Below are 12,601 nucleotides of genomic sequence, written 5' to 3'. Positions count from 1 at the left end.
TTAAAGCTCGCAGCAGAATAACAACTCCGCTACTGTTAATGGCGTGGAGGAGCGAGAGGAATCGAAAATCTTCGCTCAGCCCGAGGACCGCCAGGAAGCGCGTGCATGTGTGTGTGTTCATAGGTGTCTATGTTAAAAGGGAGATACTTAGTTGAGTCACTGGCTTGTAAGGTTTAGCGTAACTTTTTGATGTTATGTCTGATCCCAGTAGGCAGTAGTGCAGAGCCACTGTGCCTTGCCTTTATAAAGAAACTGGACATACCTGTTTGTCCTAGTTCACTGGCAAGGAATATATCAATAAATTTGCTTCATCAGAGATCTCGCTGATGAAATTACAGAATTCTCTATATTTTCAACAGTTTGTCCAGCTACAGCAATCTGACTTACTACTTTCATCTTACTCTTCCCTCTGCTTTTAATCATTGACAGTTGCGTTTAGTGGTAAAAGTCAAAATAAAAAAATGAACTATGAAACGTGAATTTTAGCTGATGAAAGGTTTTTAATTTCTAAATTACATAGTTTTTTTAAAATAGTCTTTTCCAAGAATGTCAGTTTATTTTAGGAAATTTTATGCCATAGAAATAAAGAATTACTTCAGCGTGGCCAGGGCGTTACTGACAAGTAGTAGGAAAATTGCATAGAAAAAAAAAAAATGATAAAAACAGTGTGTATGTTTTACATCAAACTACACCCCCCAAAAAATAGCATTCTTCTAATTTGATAAACAGATTCATTTATCTCAACTGTGAATATGTAGCAGTGGTTCAGCCAATAAAGGACAATTTAGCAATGGAATAAACTTGAGTTTGTGTTTTATTTGTTTCACCACTTGTGTAAATGAGCACGTGAAATTAGGTTGGTGGTTAGGAATGCTCATACAGAGCTCTGCTCTTATGGAAATTCAAGCGCTGTCATCATTTTTTTCTTCTGAAATTGTTCTTGCTAGCATTGTTTTTCCTTTTTTCTCATCTGTTTAAAACAAGTCTAGGTTGAAGTCCTAAAATTGAGACAAAAAAACCTCCCCCAAATTATCTTCTCCCTAAAGTAATTCAATAAGTATGTATAGGCATCGAGGCCTGCAGATCTCAAATGTTGGATGACGTCTGTTGACAGCACTTTTTCAGGTGTTCCCTTCAGTAGATTTCTTCTAAGACGTTCTGTTGACAATCCTGTTGATGAAGCGTTTATGGAGAAGAAGCATGCACTTGGCTGAGAGAGCTGGAGGGCTTCATCTTTCCTAATTGCAGAAGGCAATAACTATAGTTCATGTAAAAATCTTAACAGAGATTTTGCAGAGACCTAAGTGTTTGTGTATCTTTGGTCCTGCAAATAGTGCCAGCGACTGCAGTGGGATTATTCGTGTCAATGAGGTTACATCTGTGTGCAGGATAGAATCTATATTTAGAACGTGTACTATCTGTACTTCAGTCACTGATCTTCGCTCTTTTATCTCAAATTTGGTGCTTCTGCTCGCTACTGAATCGAGTGCTTTCAGAGGTGACTTTGTGGATTGCTTCAAATTGTTCAATTTGCTTCATATTGATCATCTTCCCACAGTAGGTCTACCTGTTCTAGCTGGATTCTCGCACGGAGGTAGCTACTGACTATTGTATTAAAGTAGAAGTAGCCAGATTGGACGGGTAAGGTTCCTGGAGCCCAGCAATATTACGGTAACTCCATCCGCACGCGTTCCGTCCCTTTTACGTGGCATAGTTTATGAAATGTCACGGAATTGTCAGCGATGTAAGTTAATATAGTTTGTAAGATTTTTTTGTATTATTTGGAGTACAGTAGTGTTTTTGCTAAAAGGTAGTGTGTGTATGTGCAAAAAATACAGATTTGATACTGCTACAAAACATGTATTCGTGGCTCCCTGTTGTGGAGACGTGCTAGAGGTTGTCTTCCACACCCTCCCCAGCTTAAAGTACTCTCGGGTCTCAGGTGGTCTCGCACTGCTTAACTCTCAGTGAACCCGCTAGTGCTGGCTAAAGGAATACTTTAAGAGTTCTCGAAACAATCTTGCAGCAAATCTAATGTTGACATGATTTACTTGACCTGTGAAAAGTGGTACCAAAGAGTGACAGTTGTGCACTTGAAGCTCTTGGAGAGATATCTACAACTGTGATCTAGAGTGTATAATAAATTAGGTTTCCTGCAAGTTTTGTTGTTAGTTAGTGAAAATAATAGCCTTAAATGGGTTTTGATGGAAGAGTTTTAGTAAGTTTAAAAAAAAAAAAAGGGCACATACTTGTTTATTCTTGTAAGAATAAACAGTATATGAGAATTCAGGAAGCATTTGGGAATTAGTTTTCAAATTTTATTAAAGTAACATTCAGCTAGAATGAATGACCTTTATTTTCTTTTTAACTCTTGTAAATTGATATGTTAGTGGTCACCATAAAACTGGTGGGATAGATCTTTCTGAAAACCAGCATGACCTGATGTAGGTTATTGGGTTTGATCTTCATAATGTGTTTTTTTCCTCAGTGCTTTTAATCATTTTCATTTCCTGCAGAGCTGTCTTCACTCTCTAGAGCAAGGCTGCAAAATAGTATTTTGCCAGTTCTCAGAACTATCTATTCTGGTGAATCACTATTATATGGTTACATTATGAATTCTGGAAAGCATTTAGACAGATCCTACGCATGCATTTGAGATAGAATGAGTCTTTCAAGTGTGTATATATAAGCTTCACTGATTCATTTTATTTGAAATACTTGTGCCCAAGAAAATTCTCGTTTCATGCAGTCTTATGCAAAAAGGCCACTTTCAACCCAGTTTATCAATTGATGTTACTTCTGAGATTTCAGAACTCCTTTTGAGGAAGAAGTCAGTGGCTTCAACTCTTACATAAGAAGTACTAAGGCTCACATCTTCATTGGTGCTGCTCCTTTCCCTTCAGATCTAACAGCCACTTGTTCAAGGCTTTGTATAGGCAAAAGGTCCCCGTCCCCCCTTCAGGGAGTGCTGACTTCTGTGGTTTGTTTTGAATCTTGGAGAATTTATGATGCAAGTCGATATGAGGTCTGTTAAATTTATGCTGCCAACCTGCAATGTGTAGATCTATCAATTCAAGAAGTTGATGTAAATTTTTTTATCTTACTTGAACATCTTATAGCAGATAGAGCCTAGAAAACATGTTGAGCTGCAGTTAAATCTCTATACGTTCAGATTATACAAGCAATATTTGTATTTCTGCTTTGGCTTAACCTTCAGAACATATCTGCTGTATTGCTGAGTGTGAATGGGCAGACATGGAGGACAGGATAAGGACAGAATTGGAGGATGGTTTACTGCAGGCTTTTCCAGCTCTGATTAAAATAATGTAACTCCACTGAGTGCTGCAATTCACAGCGGACCGCCCAGTGAACTTGATGGTTTTCTGTGGTTGGCTTTGTGAATCTCACTTGCTTTAGGTTCTCGAATAAGTATTTGCAAGAGCATCTTGGCTCTTAACCCACATAGTGCATACAGCAGTAATAAGTTAATGTTTGCAACCAAAATTTTAGTAGGTTTAAAACTTAGAAGTAAAGCAGACCAAAAAATTAAAACACTGTTTCTTATTCAAACGAAACAGGTATTGTTTTGCTATAAACTACAATTACAGAAATATTTGCTGTTTATTGGACATTTAATCTTATGAAAGTCTTCTAGTTTCCACAGATTTTTTTTGAATTAAATGCTATGTGTTACTTGTAGTATTTTGAGGAGATGCTAACACTAATTCCAAGGTAGCCTTTGAATTGTTATGGGTTCTTGGTTTTATTTTATCTAACACACTGTAAGTATTTTCTTTTAGTTGTGGTCTAACCTAATCTCAGTAGAAATTCTTAGTTCTGTAGATACTTGGGGTTCAGTCTCAAGTTTTCTTGTTTTTCCTCTTGGTAGCTTCTGAACTTTCCTTGTCAGGTCTTAAGTTCTGAGCAGTCGTCAGTCCACATGGTCTGAGGTTTGAGTAAGTGTCCCTGAGTGGCACTGGAAAGACAACTGCTGTTTTTGCATCTTGCCTGCGTTTGAAATTCACATGAAAAAATCAAGCAAAGTATAAACCAGAATGCACTGGCATTCTGTTAAAAATCTGTTAAGATTTTATACTGGCTGATTCAATCGGTGCTTTTTGAGTGGCTTGGTAGGTTTCTCCACCGCCTCACCCTCCCATGGTCGTGTTGTATAGCAGCATGTTATTAAACAGGAATTACCATTTTTACCCTGCTAGATAGCCATAGGTAAGAGGGCTTTGAGAGCTGCTATAAGACTGATCGATGTTTTCTGGTATTCTACACGAGGTTACGATAATAGTACATAACAAAGCTAGAAGATTTTTTTCCTCAGAAAATTATTATTGTTATAATTTTTGAAAATGCTTCTCTTTTCTGTTCCACACAGGTGTGTGCATGGCCTAACACGACACCATTTCTCAGAGTTTCAAATGCGTGTTCTCAAGTCTTTGGCTTTGATCTGTAGGACAGGTAGTCTTAGTGCGGGAGCTTTTACATTTTCATCACCGTGACTGATCTATGGTGTCTGAATCTGTCTGTATGTGGTGAAAGCATTTTGCGATAGATTGGGACAGATTTTCTTAAGATAATTCAAATGAGTTCATTCACAAAACACAGTAATCCTGTGATGTTCCAACACGGGTTCTTGGTCTTGTGCTTATGATGGCCGGATGTTGTCTTTGGTTTCTAGTAGCTGTATACGCAGAAAACCAGCTCTTGAGAAGCAGGGAGCTTCTATTTCTCATTGTAAATTGCTTTTTGTGAGGAAACAAGGAACAGAAAAGCATTGGAATATAAAATTGTAGCATGCCTGAACATTTTTTTGTTACATGATTATTTTATTTTTCTGAAATTCAGTTAAAGTCAGCAGAATCTTTTAAATCACTAATGATTCTTTTGTAGAAGTGCAAAGTCTGGCATATCAGCAGAAGTAACCACTGTTAGGTGATTTAACAAAAGAACTCCAGTACAGACACTTTTAACACACAGACTTCAGGCAAGGAAAAAAGCCTACATTTAGTACTTGAGTACAGCAAGGAGGACAAAATTGTAATAAATATTTACATTTGGATGGTGCTTGCTGAGGGGTTGACTGGATTCTTCAATCAGTTATGCAGAAAATTAGTGTTTAAAGGGCTGAAACCATCTTCTTGTACATTAAGACCTAATTGTATGTAAAATGCACACAGATAACTTGCTTTATTTGTTTATAGCTGTGGATGAAGTCTGTGGAAATGCCAATTTTTGTTTTAATACTAATAAGTTATGTTTGTCTTCATTTGTATTTTCAAATTACAAATATGGTATAAAGTTGTACTGTAGCTTATCTCATAAAAAAACATATCCAGTTCTTATACTACATGTAGCATAAGTGTGGGCTATGTGTTTCTTGTATTTTGTTTATGAAAAATCTATATTGAAATTAAGGCTTGTCTTATTTTTACACTGCCTTTATTTTTAAAGTATTGGTGCTGTCTGATTGGACCTGTTTTTTCACATTGCTATATACGTGGGTATATTTCCATGTGTAGTTCTGGATTTGTTTTTCTGTTGCACTTCTTTCAGTGTTAGTTTCGCTCTTGTAGGCACTGCTGATTTCGATCATGGTGTATACACTAAATAGTGCCCAAAAAAAGAAGAAAAATCCAAACCTGAACAAAACCCACAAGGAAAGTTTTCTGTCAGCATGCAGTGGTATTGATTACGTGTGTATTTATAAGTGATTTATTAAATGTATCTTCTTCCTTTCCCTCTCTCAAGTAAACTGAAAAAAAATTCTATTGTTGTCCTCTGTCTACCATAAGATTTTATTTTATCTCATATAAAAGTTTTGGATTATTAATGCTGTAATCATTGGGAATAGAAGTTGTCAGCAAGCTCCCCAAACCTTTAAAGTCCACCCCTCCCTTCTTCTCCAAGTAGATTATTTAGTTTCTTGCTATGAAATGGCTTTGGGGAATGTGGCTGCAATCTCTATACACTGCAGCGCGTTTCATAGATTTCCTCTTTAAGTTGTGCTGATTTTTGAACAATTGTAAAATACTGAACTACTTGTAGGTTAATTGAGGGGGCGAGGAAAAAGACCAACAAACTGGTTCTTGTGGGACTTGCATTGAAGTGAAGTGAGCAAGGAATGGGCCATTTGTGGTTCCAGGAAACCTTCCGAATTCAGGCCACGGAGGCTGGGAAGCCGAGGCCCTACTGGGTTTTTCATTCAGGGAAATGGCGCCCTGAGGAGGAGCAGGCCTCTTGCTTCCACACAAGCTGCGGGCCTCTTCTCCCCCCGGCGGCCTTCAGCTGGGAGTTGGACACACGACATCTCTGCCGTGCTTTAAAGGCATTATAGTTTTAATATTATACAAGCTGTTAGCGTAAGAGATTTGCAAAGTCTGCTGGCAGAGGCATGGGAGTGGTGCGGGTGTGCGGGCGGGCAGCCCCGGGCCGTTAGGGCGGTTGGAAGGCAACGCCTGGCACTCCTCGGCCCGAACGGGCAAACCTGCGCCCGGGCCCTAAAAGGAGTCAGGGACCTAAATCCTGCCGACATTTTGGAGCTCCAGCATTTTTTGTTGTTGGGTTACAGATGGAGTTTCCTTTCAGCTCTAAGGTCTGTAGTATGTTGGAAGTCGTTGCAGTGGAAGAGGAATGAGGCACCTTCCCTCTCCTGCAGTGTGAGGGCCTGCGCGCGGCCCGTCAGCAAGTAAGCTGCTTTGTGAAAATTTGCAGTCGGGCTTACTTTGTGGCAGTTAGCTCATGTTCACGTAGTCCTCAGAGTTTGAAAAGTATGACCTGGGCTGTTCTAACGATTTTATTGTGGAGTGAAATGTTAAATGACTTGAATGACTAAATGATTTCATTCACTTCTGGGCCTTGCTTGTAAACGGTGAAAGGCCCAGTAAGTTTGCAAAACCTTGTGCCTCTGTTTCACTGTCATTTCACCTTCTTCAAGAGCCTGTGTGACAGCTATGGACACAGAGCTGAGCTCTTGCTGTGCAGAGCTAGCTTTGTCTCCCAAGTACCCTCTAAATATCTGGCATTCTGCGGACAGAGGAGGTGGACGGTTTGCTCCCTGAAATCCAGCTCTTCATTCCATTTCTGCTGTCCTAAATAGGTTCAAATATTTTAACACCAAGTTGGCATAGGTTAGAAACCTTAAACCCATTGTAGTTCATTCAGCAACGTGTTTTCTTCTGTTACACAAACCTTTCATATTTTTTCCATAACTTTAATTTAAGGAAACTTGTCTTAGGATCACTACTTCTGAAGTGAGTCAAGAGGACTCTGAACTTCTCAGTATTCTTCAGAATACTGATACCCATTTTTATCCTTTTGGGCAGGAGAGATGAAAACAGCTTTGGTGTCAATTTTTTGTATTTATTACTCTGTTTCATTCAGAATCGACTGGGGGGAGTGTTAAGCAGTCCTGACCTGCTATATTTTTTGTGCAATCAGTACGAAATCAGAGTCAGAAGTAGGAGGATTACTGAAATAAACCAAAAAGTTATTTCCTGTCTAAAAATTCTTTTGTTACCTTGCAAAGTTAAACATGAAAGATCAGACTTCTTGAAGTTTAAACTAAGATCTAGACTTTGGCTAATACTTCCCAAATTAGCAAGAGAAGTTTCAGAACTATAGGCAGTTCTTCCTCACTGTTGTTTAGGTTGAAGTGTTCTTAGGAAATAAGTAGTTTCGTTACAGGTATTTCATAATTCTCCATTTTCAGACATCATAGTAATGAGCACCGTAGAAATGTCCTTGAATGTTTTTAAAAGGACCATGGTTAACAATACGGGCAATGTTGCTCCTTTGGCTGTATAAGCACTTCCATTCTGTAGCAATGACAACTATCTTTTGAACTGGAACTTGCTATTTTTAGTTTCTATACCAATTCAGTTTTTCTAGATGCTTGAACAAAAACAGTTACTTATTATTTTTTAATACTTTTTTCTAAGCAAGTTTCATATTTCGGTGGCAGGTGGGCAAAAACTTGCACCTGAATTAAATAACATGCTGCAGTCCTCTTTGGTAAAGCATTTAATTTTAGGATAAAGTCACTGGTATAATTAGTAGTATCTTTGAAATATTGAAGAGGAATTGATCCCTGCCCCTGGTGCATCCATCCTTGCTGGAGGATAAGATCCTTCAGACCTTGCTGACTAAAGTAGATGTGCGTTTCAAGGTATTTGGGTCATGTGGAAAATAAATTGTAAGATAGATGAGTGTGTAAAAGGCAAGATGAAGCTTTATGTAAGCAATCATAGGTACAGTATTTACTAACTTTACTGATTAATTTCATTTACTAGTCAAGTGAGGCTGGTCAGCTGTCTCTTTTTTTTTGTTGACCCATACAGATGAGTGACATTCTGCCTTTATCTGTATTAATGAGTGACTATTTGAAGGTGCATTTCTTAAGTTGAGCATCATAAATTTCAAATTAAAATCCTAAATTGGTTTCAAGAGAGAATAGCATAGTTTGTGGACTAGCCCTGATGGACCTGCAGGAGAGAAAAAAGCTAGAGGAGTCTTACCCATGGACTTAAACTTGCTGTACAAGAGTCTGTGTCTCTAATGGAAAAAATGAAAGGATCAGTGAATCAGAGTCTCAGTGGTGTCAGAAATGAGTGAATACACAACATGAGACTTGTTCTGAATGAAACAGATGCTTCTGCTATTTATAGCTATCTAAAGGTAACGCTTTGATCTTGAGCAATCTTTCGAGAGCTGACCAAATATTTAGTCTTTCACACTTGTGATACACGCTGTGAAGCAGTTTGGAGGAAGGTTGCCCTTAGCCTTTTTGTATCCAATACGTCCTCACAGTTACATGTTAGTAGTTACAAATACTGTGGGGGGTTAGTGTAGGGAAAGTGCGCAAAGGTCTGTAAATGGAAAGATGTCTGTGCTCACAGAACCAGTGCTGATTCTGTTTCAGTTTATATTTAGAGCTGTCTGCTTCTCCAGATTATCTTGATTGTTTTTGCATCTTTTAAAGCAACGAAACAAAAGGTTTCAGATTACGTTTTGCCTTGTGTTTATTCAGTAACTGGTGGCTGCTCAGATTTACATAGTCCATAGGCACAGTTCACATGAAACAGGTGCCTGGGAGGAGTTTTCTCATTCTTCCCCTCTCTTCCAGGACACTGTTCCATAGATCTGCAAGATTCAAGTTGGAGGGGCATTTGGAGAAACTGAAAGAAGTTGTGTATATATATAAAAAATAATAGTAATAATTGAGGTATGTTGGCAGGTCAGGTTTAGTCTCATTTTTCTGAATCTGTTCCTGAAATATGGAAGAAAAAACAGTCTCTGATCTGTCTTTAAATATGTTGGGTTTCCTAACCATGTCGAAAGCATTGCTGTAGTATGACATTTTCTGTTTGTTAAGGACTTGTTTTAAACTTTTCACAGAGACTGTCAAATGGCTGCTGCGTGGTGAAGCTCCTGTGTCAGGTCTGCTAATAATGCAGTCAAATATTACTTTTTGAGGGGAAGAGCAAATTTTTTTTTTTTCTGGGGCTTTGGCCTTATTAGAAAAGGAAGTTCTTGAAGACTTACAATTTGCTGTAGAATTTATTGAAACCAAGCAACCAAACCCAGCCCCTTCCTTTTTAAGCCCCCACCCCAAAACAGCACTTGTTTTGTGATGAGCCCAGCAGTGCTCGCAGACAATGCCTTGGAGGTAGACCAACCCTATCAATCACCGAGCGGGAGGTGCAACTCCATCTTTTGAGAAACAATCGCTATTTAATCTACTTATCTCTTCCGCTCCATGCTGGCAGAGTGGCTTTTCGTTGCTGCAGAACTCATTTCAGTGAACGGGAGGAGGACGGGGGTTTCGCCTACTGTACTGCAGCTCTTGGGTGTTCTAATTGACAGAGGATTATTTTTGTTGTCTCAGTTGTGCATTCTGCTTACTTTTGAGCAAAGTCTGGTAGAGCTGGGAAGGACAGGTAGATATTGCAATTCCTTTGTTTGTACTGCGTGTGTGTTTTCATGGAGTCCTGTCTAGTTTGCAGAGGCTTGAGCCCTTTGGCGTGGCTGGGTGTCAGGCGAGAGTTGATTTTCCTCAGTCGTTATGGGGTTACTCCGCTCATCTGAGCCAGGAGTGGATTGCGGTGCAGTCCGCGAGTATTCCTTGCGCGATGAATCTGGAGAAGCCTGGTGTAAAGGTCGCCCTCCATAACAAGTGTAAGGCTGGAATGCCAAAGGGTGAGTGAAGAACCAGACTCGGATATTAAAAATGGTGTCAATATTGAGTGCTGGAAATGGTAACTGGCCATAAGCAAACTCCCAAGTACAACTTCCCTCCCACCAGCCCACAAACAAACGCCCTCTGAAGGAGTGTAATAGTGTAGTAGGCGTTTCCTGGCACTCTCAGGAGACATAGATGATGTTGGATTATCATCTCCAACTGTTGTTATAGGTCACTTAGGAGCAAAAGGCTAATTATTTGGGCTGCTTTTAGTGGCACGTTGTGATGACTTTCCTGTGACTCTTTCAGCAAATGGCCAAAGTGGGCTCGTGACCCAGATCAGGATCCAGTAGGTCAGGATGCTCCTTACTTTCTTCTTTCTATCCCTTCTCTTAGCTTCCATTTGTGTTTTTCTGTGTGTCTCGACCTGTTCAGATAACACACTATTCAGGACTTTAGTGCCTGGTCATGTTGTTTGTCTGAGATCAGTTGTTTTTATTTCAGAGTGTGGGTAATGGAGTTGTTGAATTCTTGACATACTGATGTTTTCTGGACATGAAGTGTAGCCAATGTATCCTCTTCCAGGTATGCCGATCACTACACAGAGATAAAGATTTCAAAATCCAGAGGAGAGTGAATATTCTTGTCCATTTGTCATTAGCGAGAGTATCTTTTTATCTGTTCTGTAGCTGAAGAAGATAGGGAACTAATATGCCATGTTCAGAGGATTCTTGGAGCAAACTCTGGGCTGCATATCTCTGTCATCATAAATTCTTGCCTTTTAAATTAATATTAGAAGGGCTTATAAAAATTCAAGTAGTGATTAAGTTCGGAGGCAGGAGATGTGCTGCTCTTGCCGCTTTCTGGTTAACCTCAGCCAAGCTTCATCCAGAATGAAGGTTTCAGGCAGAGGATGCTAAACTCTTGTGTAACAGGCTATCTAGTGCCATCTTGATGACTTCCCTGTCGTGAAGTGACAATATAGTTTTCACAGTGTCCCTCACCTCATGGACTGTGGGTCAGGGCCCCTGTGGTGGCAGTTCCTGATGGCAGCAGTCAGCCCCTGCTCATTTTGTCTGCTGACAGCTGGCAAGTAAGGGAGTCTAACAGGCTGCAATTACTAGGTGCAAATGTTTACTAACAGAGCTGCTAACTAGCTTTAATTGCCAGTATCCACTCACTTCCTTCAACGTAGGCAGCGTAAACACTCGCATTCTGTAATTTCAATCTGTGCTTGCTCTGGGGTATTAGACCTAAAGGATGTCATGGGAAGGAATGAGGCAGGTGCTGGTTGAGTTTCTGAAAACTTGATCACTGCAAAGCAACTCTTCTTCGTTTCTGAATTGATCCGGTTCACTTGGTAGCATGTAGAATTGTGGCAAACGCCCTGCTGGAAACTACAGTAGAAAAATTGAGTAGTGATGTTTGCAACATTTAAAAAGGAAAAATCTGATGCAGGTCTTTTTACAGACTTTCAAAACTTCTGAGAATTTAACAGTGGCCTGTTTGGCATCAGATGTTTGTGGGAGCTTCGTGGAATAAGTGATTGCTGATTCAGGCTTGGAGGTTTTGATAGGATAGACAAACTATTGTTAAAGGCAGCACATACATCTGATTCTGCATTGTGGCAGTACTGTGGAATAAAGGACCTTTTGAGTCCTTTGCAGACTTTTTTCTGTGAAATGACTACAATATCAGTATACATGAAAGTGCAGTCTAACTTCCTCAAGATGTACTTCTGCTTTGCTTTGAGTTCAGATGTTTGTGTTCAAGCTGTATTTTTGAATCACTAGCATTAGAGCCGCAGTTTGTGGAAGTTTTCCAACTAGTGGCTTGTTACGAACAGACATCTCTCCTGCCAATGATGGACTTGATCTCTTGCCCATTCCCCAAGAAAGGTAATGTTCAGATAAACTGGAGTACATTAATACATTTCCTCTCTTTGGACGTTGGCTTCTAACTATCTTTTTGTGAAACTGGGTGTAAGCATTATTGAAATTATTGGGATTTTGCTTTTAATGCTTTTTTTTGAACCTGTCTTTTTTTTTTTCCCCGAGAAGCACCAGCAGGAACAGAAATTCAGCTTTTGCTAAAATCTGCTAGAATAGAAGGCACAAGTGTGACAACTGTATTGCAGCCATGCAGTTCACTTTTCTAATATGTGGCCGTTAGAAGAAATCTGGGAATGAGCTTGCAAGAACATTTGGGTTTTGATACTGTATTCAGGTTTGTGGAAGAGGATCACACAAAGGCTTTGCTGTTAGTTGGGATCTGGAGAGTTGTGTAAATCTATACTGGATGATCTCTACAGGGTGATTGGGATTATAATTCTCTAACAGATTTTTTAGAGATGTTTTGGTACAAAATTCCGAGAGGTGAAAAAGTGGTTTAGTGGCACCATGAACTAATTTT

General features: G+C 39.5%; 1 protein-coding gene across 1 annotated transcript in view; it reads left to right on the top strand.

The window, feature by feature from the left end:
- Nucleotides 1-12,601, top strand: part of CUL3 (cullin 3) — a 56,047-nt gene that overhangs the window by 980 nt on the left and 42,466 nt on the right. The window lies entirely within an intron of this gene.

Source organism: Anser brachyrhynchus (assembly GCF_964034855.1).
Source record: "Anser brachyrhynchus genome assembly, chromosome: 9".
Taxonomy (NCBI): domain Eukaryota; kingdom Metazoa; phylum Chordata; class Aves; order Anseriformes; family Anatidae; genus Anser; species Anser brachyrhynchus.
Note: the sequence above shows the minus strand (reverse complement) of the source record. Positions and strands in the feature narration are given on the sequence as shown.